Here is a 16,770-nt window from a genome sequence, read left to right as displayed (position 1 = left end):
CACAGAACACACAGGAAATAAAAGCATAATGTTTGATAAGTAGTTAATAAATCACACATTACATTTTTAATGCATGCGAAAAATTCTTATTTTTTTGCCCGCTCTTCGAATTTATTCATGTAATTTTATATAGGTTTTTATTTGGAACTGCAAATTCATAAACTAAGACACAATTTTCCTCAATTCTCAATGAGATTTGTTAATCAATTACGTGTTTAACTCATGCTTTATTGGGCGAACATCAGAATCAATTCCCTATAGTTATTTCGAAGGAATATCATAAAATTGTTGGCAAGCGTCGAACCAAAATGATTACGTTATTCATATATCAATGATATCAATCCACAATAAATGCGATGCGTGCAAATGAACGTTGTTATTGTCAATACAATAAATAAATAATTCAGCGATACCATTCAGTTCATATGAATAACGAATTGACACCTCTAGGCATTTTGATTTCCTGTACCGAATTGATTTATTATAAAGGTAATTTTACACTATTCACCTATATGGAGGCACAAAATCTTATTAGTGTTATTTATAGAGGTCGGAAATCTCCATATTTGTGTAATAATTGCATGTTCTATGCACATCAATAAAAATCACATACGCAGTGGCCAAATAGCAGCCTTCGTGAGCCTGCCATTTAAATTAAATTAGTTTTAGCAATCATAATATAAATATGTGTACATACATGCTTATTATAAGGCTTATATTATGACAATCTGTGAAGTACTTGTAAAGATCCTTTCTATTGTTTAACTAAATTGCAAGCCGTGAAGCGTACAAGTCCTTAAGAACGCGACTAAAGTCAAATCACCAATCAACTTTTAGTTGATACATGTAATATTCAAGACCAAATATAAAAAATAAAATATATGTAAAACTTGATGATATTTTCGATTGTGTTGTCAGATCAAAAACATAAAATATTGAAATTGACTCGATAGAAAAAATTCACGAAGTTACCTCTAAATTTCACACTTTTACGTTTTTTACTTGACATGGTAATGCCTATTATGTTCTTTTTTTCATAAACAATTATATTGAAACATTTGTGAGAACTTTGTCCGACCACTTTTTTGTAATTACTTTTAGTTTTGGTTTAATCACGATAAATCACTTTTGGCGCTTACTATATTTTTAATTACGCAAGAAATCATCTTGCATCGCACGTTCCGGGAGCTAAAAACATAATTCTATTTCATACATCAGACGCTATCGCTCCGTTGAGACGAGTAGACCGTGCTCAAATTGCTGTGCCGCGCGCCGATTTTTTAATAATATTGTTTTAATATTGTTTTTTTGAAAATGGTAAACAACAAAAGAACATTTAAACTTCAGAAACGAGAACTAAAAGAGATTCGTATTTACATGATATCTAACTAATTTTCGAAGATAAGTTAATATAAGTAGTATTGTAATCATATTAATAAATACCTAATTATTATTTATAATAAATAATAATAATTATTATTTATTAATAGGTATGTATTAATAAAAAATACGACTTTCGATTCATTTCAGAAACTTTATGCAGGTGAGTTTAGATATTACATAAATATGTAATATCTAATCACACTCACACGAATTTATGCAAATGCATAAATTCGTTTCCGTGGGCTGAGTATTGACGCGACGATCTTAGGTATACAAACATAATATACTATACACCACTATTTTTTAATCAGTACATAAAATTTTACAGGGTGTTAAGTACCTTTAACCAATCATGTTTGTGTAAGAAATAATTAAAAACACTAACAAACAGAAATGTCCCAAAATTGTCCACATAAATATGTAAAAATTGTTAAACCTATTCTTAGTCAATGACCCACACTATTTATTGTGTTGTAATTTTCTAGCGTACGATTTCGAATAGGTCCGCTGGACAGCTGCATTGATAAATTCCGGCAAACTCGCGTCGAAGCTCGCCATCCTTCACCCCGCCACCCCCTTTCCCTCTGTGGCCTGCGCCCGCGTCGCAGTTCGCAGTTCGCACTTCGCAGTTCGCACCCCAACGCCGAACGCGTTGCGACAACGGACAAACAGTGCCTAATTGTTAGCGGAAGTGAAAACTTGCTTTTTTTCGTCGCGTTTGTTTACGTTTTTCCTGGTACAATATCATATCAATTCATATCACGGGATTATGTACTTATGCTTCGTGCGTTCTTTTTGAGTGGAGAAAATGCGAGTGCAGCAGTACGTATGTACAGAGTACCCGAGTCCCGAACGCTCGATCGCCAAATGTACGAACCGTCGTGGTAAATGCTTACCAGCAGGCGTTGTCACAAAATGCTAACGTGTAATGTACTAGCGTATTTTTAAGAGGATCCTCGACGTAGTACGAATGTCGAATAACGCTGCGGTTCATGAATTTCTCACAGCGGAGTTTGGAAGTCAGTGGATCGGTCGAGGCGGGCCTGCTGCTTGGCCTCCTCGCTCACCTGATCTCACACCCTTGGACCTCTTTTTGTGGAGTGAAATTAAGTGAACAAAAGTGAGCCGGTTAGTGTCGAACAATAATTAAAACAGCGCATATTGGATGAAGTGAAAAGACAAAAAAACATACCTACTTACTTCTCTCGTTAAAAAACAATTTAATAAAACGTGCACGTCTGTGTATTGATAACGGTGGTGGACATTTTGAAGGACAATTTTATTATTGAAATACTTGTAAGGTTAGTTAAGATAATTGTAAATACCAGCTGATTCTAACTTCACACGCCAAAATCGTTTTTTCTTTCAATACAGATTAGGTATTGTAAAAACAGCTGATTCTAATTTCTTAAACACGCCAAAATCGTTTTTTCTTTCAATACAGAGTAGGTATTGTAAAAAACAGCTGGTTCTAACTTCTTAAACACGCCAAAATCGTTTTTTCGTTCAATACAGATTAGGTATTGTAAAAAACAGCTGATTCTAACTTCTTAATTTATACGTCAAAATTAGATTTTGATATTGTTTGTTTTGTAATTGCATACCTACGTACCTATTTAATTTATTGTAAAAAAGTAATTATTCCGGTCCTAAGCCCGGATGAAGTATGAAGGGGAGATTTGAATTTAGGAAATTAAAATAAATAAAGTTAGTAACTACATCTCTTGTTTCATTTTATTGCCCAAGGTTAGGTAATACTATCAATGAATAAGTGAATGAACTCTGCAATGTGTCTATGATTTTAGTGAGACTTTCTTAAATAAACAAATGATTATATCTTTGCTATCTATCGATATTATGTAATTCTAACATCATGATCACGATAATAAAGTATTCGCTAACATGTCCTTAAAGTTTTTGTACTGATTTAAAAATAGTGGTGTATAGGTATATATTATATGGATACAAATATTTCATTCATAGTGTTACATCAATAAAATCAAGAAAGATTTATATGTACCTAGTATATTTTTTTATTAATTACTTATTACCATTACTACTATATGATTACCTACTACCTATTTGTAGATTCCTATGGTTGTTCCAGTAAATAACGTAAATAGGTTGTGAATAGTAGGTATATATAATATAATATATTCACAATCTGTATTACTAATCACTGGTGCAGTGAACTCTCATAAATAATTATAATCCATACTATCCATACTAATATTATAAATGCGAAAGTAACTCTGTCTGTCTGTCTGTCTGTTACTCAATCACGCCTAAACTACTGAACCAATTTGCATGAAATTTGGTATGGAGATATTTTGATACCCGAGAAAGGACATAGGCTACTTTTTATTGCGAAATATGTACCACGGGCGAAGCCGGGGCGGACCGCTAGTAATATTATAAATGCGAAAGTAACTCTGTCTGTCTGTCTGTTACTCAATCACGCCTAAACTACTGAACCAATTTGCATGAAATTTGGTATGGAGATATTTTGATACCCGAGAAAGGACATAGGCTACCTTTTATTGCGAAATATGTACCACGGGCGAAGCCGGGGCGGACCTCTAGTAAATTATAAAGTTATACCTGCTCATTATTTGAAATCTATCGTAAAATTAAATAAAATAAGTAACTTTACTCGTCTAAATATTTGTATATGTATATAAAAATGAAACCCGTTTCGCGTTGTCACGGTATCACGTGTGAACGGCTGAACCGATTTCGATAATTCTTTTTTTATTGTATCCCTTGAAGGATGAAGGATGGTTCTCATGTAGAGAAAACGTAAATATGTACGGGCGAAGCCGGGGCGGACCGCTAGTTACAAATAAAATACATATTATATCATTCATAAGTAACACGCGAAACGGAGCGCTCTCGATTGCGCTCATATGAAACAACATTCAGTACAATGCCTACATACGAAATCCAATAAGAGAAATTTCGCGACAGTCCTGCGCGTGAATCAAAAGATGGAATATCCATTTTTGGAGCGACGGTGATAGCAGCAATTGCGCGCGACGCGACGGCGACCTTGCCACTCCTATATTATAAACAAACACTATGAATAGGGTTGCCAACTTTTTTTACAAGAAATAAAGTACGTATATTCATTATTCAGGTCTCTCTCTCTCTCTTGTCGGTCCCTCATGTCTGAGGATCGTGGTCAGCATCAGGGTTGCATCTGGAGCGGATGATTTGCCTCCACCGGTCTCTGTCCATGGCGTCTCTTACGACCGTGTAAAAAAAAATATTAAACAGTATTTTAGCAAAACAAACAGTAGTAAGGTGTCGCTGAAAATCAGCTCTGCAGTGAAAGTCTATGCTTTCACTGTAAAATGCTGAGCGGCATTCCTTTTAGCTAGTAGGTTTTATTAGTTTGTAAGTACATAGATTGTTAATTTTTAATGTAACTGGCCTGCTTGCTAATAAAGATTTATTATTATTTTTATTTTTTTTATTATTATTATTTATTGTAGTGTGTGCCCTCTGACTAAATAAAAAAAAAATTGTGAGCGTCTAAATGTAACACATTATATGTATCTGTCTATATTATGTGTCTGCACTTTGATGCTGAAAACAGTCTTTTGTATAAATACTTTTTATTTGTTAAACAGTAAAAAGTATAATTTAGTGAAAAACAGTAGAATACTGTTTGGCAACCCTAAGTATGAATACACTCGCGAATGCAAATTCGGGGATTTTCTAATTTTGCTAAATTTTTGCGTTTGTAGTAGTGTATGGTCAGCAAATAAAAAAAACAACATTATATTTTTAGTTTTTATTATATATACAGGGTTACTTGTAAAACACCAGCAACCTCGCAGGACAAGATAGCTAACATCATAAGTAACAACATTTGTTCTAAGACTTTTGATAATTTGTTAGATTTTATTTTCATACAAAAATAAATATTCATTTAATTTTCCGTTTGAATGTTATAAACTCTACGCGCATTCCGAAACTTACGTAAACAAGAAGCGAACGGGAGAGGAAAGGGGGCGTCGCGTCGTCCTTTCGATAATGAATAGAACATAGACTTACAAACGTTAGGAGAGTAAAATAAAAGCTTAAAAAATCATTTAAAAATAATTTATTGCGTTATGCCAAAAGTCGTAGATCAAAATGTTGTTACTTATGATGTTAGCTATCTTGTCCTGCGAGGTTGCCGGTGTTTTACAAATAACCCTGTATATGGGATTTTAAATTAAACTATATGTGTTTCTCCTCTGAAAAAGATGAAACTTTATTTTAATATTTGCACATTTAACATACGTATAACTTTTACATTGACAATTAACAATATAAAGTTACACACAAATTAAACACTTCAACAAATATTATAACAATAATAACAAATAATAACAACAATCAACAAATACAAAATTTAACAATTACGTAATAATTATAACTTTTGAATGAAATGTGTGCTTTATGTTCTAACGGTACCAAGCGACTCACGGACTGCACGTGGTACCTGCGGACAGCGTAAACTGGTTTATTCTGGTTTTGTGCGTGTATCCACTTTCAACTATCAAGTGACGATTTATTTATTTGTTTTGTTTCGTAATTATTATGGTCAAATAATAATAACGAAACAAATTATTATGGACACGATATTTTATTGTTTCACGGTAGTCGTTTTGTCGTGTGCTCAAGAACGTGAAATTGAATGATAATTTTTTCTTTTTTTTATAAAGTCAAAACCATTTTCTTTCAAATAAAAACTTGTTTTTACTGAAAACAAAAATCAGAGTGTTGCTAGGAATAAGTATAAAATTAAATAGTAATGTAAGGATATCGAAACATTTTTGTATAGGCCTGAACGTTATAGTGGAAACGCGCTCTAAGATCCTGAGTAATATACACACCACTAGATATGCAAATATTTCTCCAAGCTAATTTACCTTGTACTAATATTATACTAATATTGTAAATGTGAAAGTAACTCTCAATCACGCCTACTGAACCAATTTGCATAAAATTTGGTATAGAGATATTTTGATACCCGAGAAAGGACATAGGATAGGTTTTATCCCGGAAATCCCACGGGAACGGGAATTATGCGGGTTTTTCTTTGACTGCGCGGGCGATGCCGCGGGCGGAAAGCTAGTATATAATAAATATAATATAAAGTATAAACACAACAATTTAACATTCATTCAAATCATACAAACAAACAGACAGAATTTTTTACGGATTCGTGCTCTATACTGTTTCCCTAATATTGTTTTTTTGAATATATTACATACGTATACACTTTTTTTACTGTTTTATTATATACGTATAGATTATCATCAATAATTATAAATAAAAATTAAAAAATAATAATAAATTATCATATTACATAATTTGCCATGATTTCAACTTCACTGTATACTAACTACCGAAAATACGCGTTGAACGCGCGAAGAATATTGTGTTTAATTTAGCGTCCGATGAACTTTACGTAAGTACGGTGAGCCGTGTATGATGGAAGAATGATTGCGCGCGGCATGGCGCGCTAGGGCGGGGCCCATAACTTTAGAAATTCTCTAGCTTTATGCCCACTCTTAAAAAGCATTGGACTTATTGAAAACTGCTAGTACTTTGTGAAAGTTTAATGAATCAATCGTTTGTTTACGCACCACTGGTAGGGGTTAAAGGTCATTCTGTGCTGCGTACTATTTTTACAATTTAACAGTTATATTACAAGTGAGGAATATTTCTTTACTTTTAGTCAGCGAATTTAAGAAGTTTATATTATAATTACTAATATTATAAATGCGAAAGTAACTCTGTCTGTCTGTCTGTTACTCAATCACGCCTAAACTACTGAACCGATTTGCATGAAATTTGGTATGGAGATATTTTGATACCCGAGAAAGGACATAGGCTACCTTTTATTGCGAAATATGTACCACGGGCGAAGCCGGGGCGGACCTCTAGTATACATATAATAATACAGCTAGCTAGGGTCTTAAGAAACATTAAAAACAGTTATTACATCTTGTTAAATAAAATAACCGAATCAAAGTTTTACCTGTTACTTCAACGATTAACTCGAGCGAAAGTTTTTCAGTAAAACATCACAATAGTTATAACTACTAAACAAACTGTAAAAATAGTATGCTCTTAAAACTTTTGATGTTCAACTAGATTTAACAAACTTATGCGTTAAATGCTTTACTTAAGTAAGTAAGTAGTTGTTGAGAAATAAGTTTTCCTTTACATTCATATAACGTGTAGCAACTGAAATAAGTTCATCGTGAAGTTATTGAAAAATTATTATTCCCAATTGATGTAGTAGGTAACTCTTATCAATTCGAACAAATAAAAAAAAATTGCAATTTTGTATATTACGATGTAATATACAAATTGCCACAACTTATCTATTAGGTACATATAGCTAATTTTTGCGCCTGCGGCTTCACCCGCGTTTTCAAAGAAAACCCCTAATTCCCGTTCCCGTGGGATTTCCTGGATAAAACCTAGCCTATGTTGCTCAGTGAAGATACAGCTCTCTAATGGTGAAATAATTTTTGAAATCGGTCCAGTAGTTTATGCGTGAAAACCAAACATAAATACACACATACATAATTACAAACCTTTTTCTCTTTATAATATTAGTACAGAAGTATAGATAATGTGTAATCTGTACTTCATTTATATCAAAAGGGAAGTTAACATAAGTTCTTTTACACTGTTTTGTTTTCATCGATTTGGAACGAACGACTAATCTGTGTATTGTGTAGGAGGGCAGAGGGCCGCGCTTTACTGCCTCTTGTTTTAGTAACTTTTTATATTGCACGGACATAAACACCTCTGCCTTTACGGAGGGTTACTTTCTATGAATAGCATGAATAATTAAGTGGCTATGATTATTTATAAGAATTCTGTTATAGCGTCTGGTGTTATGTTGATTGTGTCAGTTTACTCTAAAAGGTTAATATGTACTTACTGTGTTATTTTTAACGAATAGACGAATGTAGAAAATAAATAGTTAATATACTAATGTCTAATATTATAAATGCGAAAGTTTGTATGGATGTATGAATGTTTGTTACTCTTTCACGTAAAAACTACTGAACCGATTACAATAAAATTTAGCATACATATAGAGAGTAACTTGGATTAACACATAGGATAGTTTTTATCCCGGAAATCCCACGGGAAAGGGAACTATGCGGGTTTTCCTTTGCAAACGCGGGCGAAGCCGCGGGCGGAAATCTAGTAATATACATAAATACATATTATACTTATGCGGTATGCCATTCATCTACATATACAATCGCAATGTTATGTAAATTATGTTGCATTTTTTTATGAAACAAATATCTTATGCGATTTAATCCTTATCACGTGAATGACCACGTTGTATTAAGGACACAAAACCTATCAATTATTATTAATCAAAGGAAATGTAAAGCAGCTTACGATAAAATTGTCGCTAATTTCTTTTATTATATTTACATAATATCGCTTCGCTTATCTAATATATAAAAATCAATGCCACTTTTCGTTGTAATTCCATAACTCGAGAACGGCTGAACCGATTTCGATAATTCTTTTTTTATTATATTCCTTGAAGTACGAGGATGGTTCTTATGTAGAGAAAACGTTAATATGTACCACGGGCGAAGCCGGGGCGGACCGCTAGTCTTTCATAATTGGTATTAGATAAGGTTGATAAGAAAGTGTGTTTTGAATATAATATAATATATACTACTACATTGTATAAGTACCTAAAGCACAAAGAATAACACAATTTTGAAGACACTATTTTAGTTGTATGCATTTATATTACTCGTATATATAAATAAATTCATATCCTATTTATATAATGCAACGACTTTGTTTGAATAGTTTTTATTCAACGAAATAAATATTTAAGCGGCGGCACGAACCTGGAGTCGCGTCAAAGCTCGAATCGCCCCGCGCCTTGTAAGTATTGCTGTCATTATTTTTCGAGTGTTTTGTTATTTACTCCACAGTTTTATGAACACTTTATTTCAGATACGTATAAATATTTGACGTTCAGCGATTTTATAGGCTATACTTTTATCTTGGCAAATTGAAATTTGTCAGAATCGTCTATAATTTTTATATGACTCGCACGTGTTTGTAGTATTTTTATCGAAACTTCAATTCAGTGTGTCCAATCGAAAAAAATACAAACCGTAACAAGCATTCGATTATTTATATTCTTGTAAAAATTACTCGCACCGATCGATTATACTAACAAAATTAATTTGACTTCGAATAAAGAAATCTATAAACCTACATTTACTCATGTCCGTGAACTTAGCAGAGCATTTTTAGCAGATCAAAAAAATAATGTGAGTTCTTATCGCGTGCAGTTGAGTTCTATAGTTCCTGATACTTTTTAGAAATAGTTCTGGCGTTTTTACCTGAAAAAACGACATTTGAAAAAATGATCTGCCAACTTCCCGTAGCAGAGCATTTTTAGCAGATCAAAAAAATAATGTGAGTTCTTATCGCGTGCAGTTGAGTTCTAGAGTTCCTGATACTTTTTAGAAATAGTTCTGGCGTTTTTACCTGAAAAAACGACATTTGAAAAAATGATCTGCCAACTTCCCGTAGCAGAGCATTTTTAGCAGATCAAAAAAATAATGTGAGTTCTTATCGCGTGCAGTTGAGTTCTAGAGTTCCTGATACTTTTTAGAAATAGTTCTGGCGTTTTTACCTGAAAAAACGACATTTGAAAAAATAACTTAGCAGAGCATTTTTAGCGGATCAAAAAAATAATGTGAGTTCTTATCGCGTGCAGTTGAGTTCTAGAGTTCCTGATACTTTTTAGAAATAGTTCTGGCGTTTTTACCTGAAAAAACGACATTTGAAAAAATAACTTAGCAGAGCATTTTTAGCGGATCAAAAAAATAATGTGAGTTCTTATCGCGTGCAGTTGAGTTCTAGAGTTCCTGATACTTTTTAGAAATAGTTCTGGCGTTTTTACCTGAAAAAACGACATTTGAAAAAATAACTTAGCAGAGCATTTTTAGCGGATCAAAAAAATAATGTGAGTTCTTATCGCGTGCAGTTGAGTTCTAGAGTTCCTGATACTTTTTAGAAATAGTTCTGGCGTTTTTACCTGAAAAAACGACATTTGAAAAAATGATCTGCCAACTTCCCGTAGCAGAGCATTTTTAGCAGATCAAAAAAATAATGTGAGTTCTTATCGCGTGCAGTTGAGTTCTAGAGTTCCTGATACTTTTTAGAAATAGTTCTGGCGTTTTTACCTGAAAAAACGACATTTGAAAAAATAACTTAGCAGAGCATTTTTAGCGGATCAAAAAAATAATGTGAGTTCTTATCGCGTGCAGTTGAGTTCTAGAGTTCCTGATACTTTTTAGAAATAGTTCTGGCGTTTTTACCTGAAAAAACGACATTTGAAAAAATAACTTAGCAGAGCATTTTTAGCGGATCAAAAAAATAATGTGAGTTCTTATCGCGTGCAGTTGAGTTCTAGAGTTCCTGATACTTTTTAGAAATAGTTCTGGCGTTTTTACCTGAAAAAACGACATTTGAAAAAATAACTTAGCAGAGCATTTTTAGCGGATCAAAAAAATAATGTGAGTTCTTATCGCGTGCAGTTGAGTTCTAGAGTTCCTGATACTTTTTAGAAATAGTTCTGGCGTTTTTACCTGAAAAAACGACATTTGAAAAAATAACTTAGCAGAGCATTTTTAGCGGATCAAAAAAATAATGTGAGTTCTTATCGCGTGCAGTTGAGTTCTAGAGTTCCTGATACTTTTTAGAAATAGTTCTGGCGTTTTTACCTGAAAAAACGACATTTAAAAAAATGATCTGCCAACTTCCCGTACTAGATAATTTTTAGCGGATCAAAAAAATAATGTGAGTTCTTATCGCGTGCAGTTGAGTTCTAGAGTTCCTGATACTTTTTAGAAATAGTTCTGGCGTTTTTACCTGAAAAAACGACATTTGAACAAATAACTTAGCAGATCATTTTTAGCGGATCAAAAAAATAATGTGAGTTCTTATCGCGTGCAGTTGAGTTCTAGAGTTCCTGATACTTTTTAGAAATAGTTCTGGCGTTTTTACCTGAAAAAACGACATTTGAAAAAATGATCTGCCAACTTCCCGTACTAGATAATTTTTAGCGGATCAAAAAAATAATGTGAGTTCTTATCGCGTGTAGTTGAGTTCTAGAGTTCCTGATACTTTTTAGAAATAGTTCTGGCGTTTTTACCTGAAAAAACGACATTTGAAAAAATAACTTAGCAGAGCATTTTTAGCAGATCAAAAAAATAATGTGAGTTCTTATCGCGTGCAGTTGAGTTCTAGAGTTCCTGATACTTTTTAGAAATAGTTCTGGCGTTTTTACCTGAAAAAACGACATTTGAAAAAATAACTTAGCAGAGCATTTTTAGCGGATCAAAAAAATAATGTGAGTTCTTATCGCGTGCAGTTGAGTTCTAGAGTTCCTGTTACTTTTTAGAAATAGTTCTGGCGTTTTTACCTGAAAAAACGACATTTGAAAAAATGATCTGCCAACTTCCCGTACTAGATAATTTTTAGCGGATCAAAAAAATAATGTGAGTTCTTATCGCGTGCAGTTGAGTTCTAGAGTTCCTGATACTTTTTAGAAATAGTTCTGGCGTTTTTACCTGAAAAAACGACATTTGAAAAAATGATCTGCCAACTTCCCGTACTAGATAATTTTTAGCGGATCAAAAAAATAATGTGAGTTCTTATCGCGTGCAGTTGAGTTCTAGAGTTCCTGATACTTTTTAGAAATAGTTCTGGCGTTTTTACCTGAAAAAACGACATTTGAAAAAATGATCTGCCAACTTCCCGTAGCAGAGCGTTTTTAGCAGATCAAAAAAATAATGTGAGTTCTTATCGCGTGCAGTTGAGTTCTAGAGTTCCTGATACTTTTTAGAAATAGTTCTGGCGTTTTTACCTGAAAAAACGACATTTGAAAAAATAACTTAGCAGAGCATTTTTAGCGGATCAAAAAAATAATGTGAGTTCTTATCGCGTGCAGTTGAGTTCTAGAGTTCCTGTTACTTTTTAGAAATAGTTCTGGCGTTTTTACCTGAAAAAACGACATTTGAAAAAATAACTTAGCAGAGCATTTTTAGCGGATCAAAAAAATAATGTGAGTTCTTATCGCGTGCAGTTGAGTTCTAGAGTTCCTGATACTTTTTAGAAATAGTTCTGGCGTTTTTACCTGAAAAAACGACATTTGAAAAAATGATCTGCCAACTTCCCGTAGCAGAGCGTTTTTAGCAGATCAAAAAAATAATGTGAGTTCTTATCGCGTGCAGTTGAGTTCTAGAGTTTCTGATACTTTTTAGAAATAGTTCTGGCGTTTTTACCTGAAAAAACGACATTTGAAAAAATAACTTAGCAGAGCATTTTTAGCGGATCAAAAAAATAATGTGAGTTCTTATCGCGTGCAGTTGAGTTCTAGAGTTCCTGATACTTTTTAGAAATAGTTCTGGCGTTTTTACCTGAAAAAACGACATTTGAAAAAAATGATCTGCCAACTTCCCGTACTAGATAATTTTTAGCGGATCAAAAAAATAATGTGAGTTCTTATCGCGTGCAGTTGAGTTCTAGAGTTCCTGATACTTTTTAGAAATAGTTCTGGCGTTTTTACCTGAAAACACGACATTTGAAAAAATAACTTAGCAGAGCATTTTTAGCAGATCAAAAAAATAATGTGAGTTCTTATCGCGTGCAGTTGAGTTCTATAGTTCCTGATACTTTTTAGAAATAGTTCTGGCGTTTTTACCTGAATAAACGACATTTGAAAAAATGATCTGCCAACTTCCCGTACTAGATAATTTTTAGCGGATCAAAAAAATAATGTGAGTTCTTATCGCGTGCAGTTGAGTTCTACAGTTCCTGATACTTTTTAGAAATAGTTCTGGCGTTTTTACCTGAAAAAACGACATTTGAAAAAATAACTTAGCAGAGCATTTTTAGCGGATCAAAAAAATAATGTGAGTTCTTATCGCGTGCAGTTGAGTTCTAGAGTTATATATATATACTGATACTTTTCAGAAATAGTTCGCAGAACTTTTCACGATATGCTGCTGTGTTGTACAAGCGTTGTTACATAATATATAATTTAAGTGATTCGACATGCTGAAGATGGGCGATTTTTCGATCGTAATTGTTTTTTTTTTTCAATTTATTCGACGCATTTTATACCGTTTCGGGAAAGACTTCAAAAGTTACGCTTCACTACCCGTTGAATTCTCTTTAAATTCCGGCTTCCTAGCTACAATATTACATTACCATAATAAATAACCCTTTCTTAATGCAACATAATATCAACATATCAACAATGCATAATATCTATGTACTTGTATTTTGAATGTTTGGTTAATTGAGATAATGATAATAAGTATTTAATTTTGTATTTATGGTGAATAAATGATTATGATTATGATTAAAAAATGATTATGATTATGATTAAAAAATGATTATGATTTCTCAACTGTTTGTTACATTGGCGAAATCGTTAAAACCGCAAAAAAAAAATTTGGATTCTCAATCTCGGCACTACCCAAAGCCAACAACGGGGACGTGTTGAGAACTTGCTTCGTTTTATTAGTTTTTGTTTTTTAATATTTTTTTTTACGTTTTATTGTTGATTTTTTTTGTCTTCATACACCCTTTTTTATATTTTTTGTTTTTGTTTTTTTTTTGTTTTCTATACTTTTTATTATTTTTTTATGTTTTTTTGTAGACTTTTTTGTTTTCGTTCAATCTTTTTTAATTATATTCATGACCACACTTTTATTCTTAACGATATGATATTTAAAACTTATTCTTATTACATAGCCCGTCTTCATTATACGTGTTAAATTAAAATAAAATTATTACGCCTTCAAGTCTCATGTATTGCAAAATATATATTCATGACATACTAATTACTTACTTATTTATGATAATATTATTGGCACCCATTAAATTATATAAATATTATTGTGCACTCCATCATATTGCTTTTGCTTAAAATTTAAAGCACTTGTAATACGTTTTTATGCTTCAAAAATCATAACTATAAAACTATAGCCGAAATTCTTCATTGGTTAATAAACTTAAGCTAAACTGTATTTTCTCCTTTGCATAACATAATATTGTAAATACATTTTAATTAAAATTTTAAATAAGACGCGTTACTATAGTAGAAATCTTTTTATTTTTGTAAGTATTTTGTTTTACTACTTTTTCGAAGATTATTGTGTAACTTTCTCTGAAATACAAGTAGGTAATATACATATTCAAAAAAAAATTATACAATTATAACCAGGTAGACATTAATATCTATTGTTTTACTTTTACTCACAACCGTTGGCAATAATTATAATATTACGACCCGCCCTGGCTTCGCACGGATGCATTCCTGATACTAAATCTGTAATATCTTCGAAAATATTCATTTAAAATTTAAATCATATTATGCTGTAAAGGGCCATATGGATGCTATTATAATATATGTTAATGGAAATATATGTAATCTGTCATTGTATAAAATTCCTAGGAAATGTATGTAATTCCTTAAATCGCACGGAAATGAGTGAAATAAATTATTTTATACACATTTCCTAGGAAATCTATACATTTCCTAAATAGCAATCGGAAATGTAAAACATCTAAGATATTGGAAGGTACTTGGGACGAGGGGTATGTATGTCGCAGTCGGATTGTATAATCCGCCGTATTACAAACGGCCAGCATTTTATTTAATATGCCGAAAATTCGTAATCAGAAATTTTTGGTTTGGATAAGGGGGTGGGTTAGGTTAGGTTCCTGTTTTTTAAAACTACACAGAAATAGGAGCCCCACGAAGTGGGGCTCCGTCGGCTCGCGACCGTCTTTTTGTAGAATTTTGGAATAAGACGAATTTCGGCAAATTACAAAATGCCGGCTGTTTGTAATACAATCCGACTGCGACATGTACACGGGGACAGCGGGACGAAGGGACTGATTACTTAACAAATGAAAATATGATTGTCTGGAAGAAATCGCTATTTAGCGATAAGGTCGCCGTTTGTTATAATGTATCCTAGGTAAAGTCTCAATTTGTAATTTATCTTGAGCAATAAAGCATAAATAAATAAATAAATAAATAAATAAAATAAATAAATAATTTGATTGAATATAAGTTGAAGTTAAGTTGAACATATTATTAGATAATAATTTACGGTAAGACTGTTACCCGATTGTCTCAATAAGTGCTATAATAAAAAAATAACAACGTGTTTTATTACAGAAATCATTTACTTTTTACATTTCCTAATACGATATTGGAATTATATACAATTCCGAGGAAGACTATACATTTCCTAGGATATCTATGCATTAAATAGTTAATTAAACAACATTTTATACATTTCCTAAATGGTATCAGAATTGTACACATTTCCTAGGATTTGTATACAATTCCTTGATTTCATACATTTGCGATAACATAGTATATATGTTAACGGAAATGTATGTAATCCGTCATTCTATAAAATTCCTAGGAAATGAATGTAATTTCTAAAATCGCACGGAAATGTGTGAAAATCATTTTTTCAAATGTCGTTTTTTCAGGTAAAAACGCCAGAACTATTTCTAAAAAGTATCAGGAACTCTAGAACTCAACTGCACGCGATAAGAACTCACATTATTTTTTTGATCCGCTAAAAATGCTCTGCTAAGTTATTTTTTCAAATGTCGTTTTTTCAGGTAAAAACGCCAGAACTATTTCTAAAAAGTATCAGGAACTCTAGAACTCAACTGCACGCGATAAGAACTCACATTATTTTTTTGATCTGCTAAAAATGCTCTGCTACGGGAAGTTGGCAGATCATTTTTTCAAATGTCGTTTTTTCAGGTAAAAACGCCAGAACTATTTCTAAAAAGTATCAGGAACTCTAGAACTCAACTGCACGCGATAAGAACTCACATTATTTTTTTGATCCGCTAAAAATTATCTAGTACGGGAAGTTGGCAGATCATTTTTTTAAATGTCGTTTTTTCAGGTAAAAACGCCAGAACTATTTCTAAAAAGTATCAGGAACTCTAGAACTCAACTGCACGCGATAAGAACTCACATTATTTTTTTGATCCGCTAAAAATGCTCTGCTAAGTTATTTTTTCAAATGTCGTTTTTTCAGGTAAAAACGCCAGAACTATTCCTAAAAAGTATCAGGAACTCTAGAACTCAACTGCACGCGATAAGAACTCACATTATTTTTTTGATCTGCTAAAAATGCTCTGCTAAGTTATTTTTTCAAATGTCGTTTTTTAAGGTAAAAACGCCAGAACTATTTCTAAAAAGTATCAGGAACTCTAGAACTCAACTGCACGCGATAAGAACTCACATTATTTTTTTGATCCGCTAAA

The 16,770-nt window shown here is 32.5% G+C and overlaps 1 protein-coding gene across 3 annotated transcripts in view; it reads right to left on the bottom strand.

Annotated features, from left to right (window-relative positions):
* The window catches only part of LOC123697363, a 168,198-nt gene that overhangs the window by 33,204 nt on the left and 118,224 nt on the right, over nt 1–16,770 (bottom strand). The window lies entirely within an intron of this gene.

The sequence above is a fragment of the Colias croceus genome, chromosome 14 (genome assembly GCF_905220415.1).
Source record: "Colias croceus chromosome 14, ilColCroc2.1".
Lineage (NCBI taxonomy): Eukaryota > Metazoa > Arthropoda > Insecta > Lepidoptera > Pieridae > Colias > Colias croceus.
This window is presented reverse-complemented; position numbering and strand designations above follow the sequence as displayed.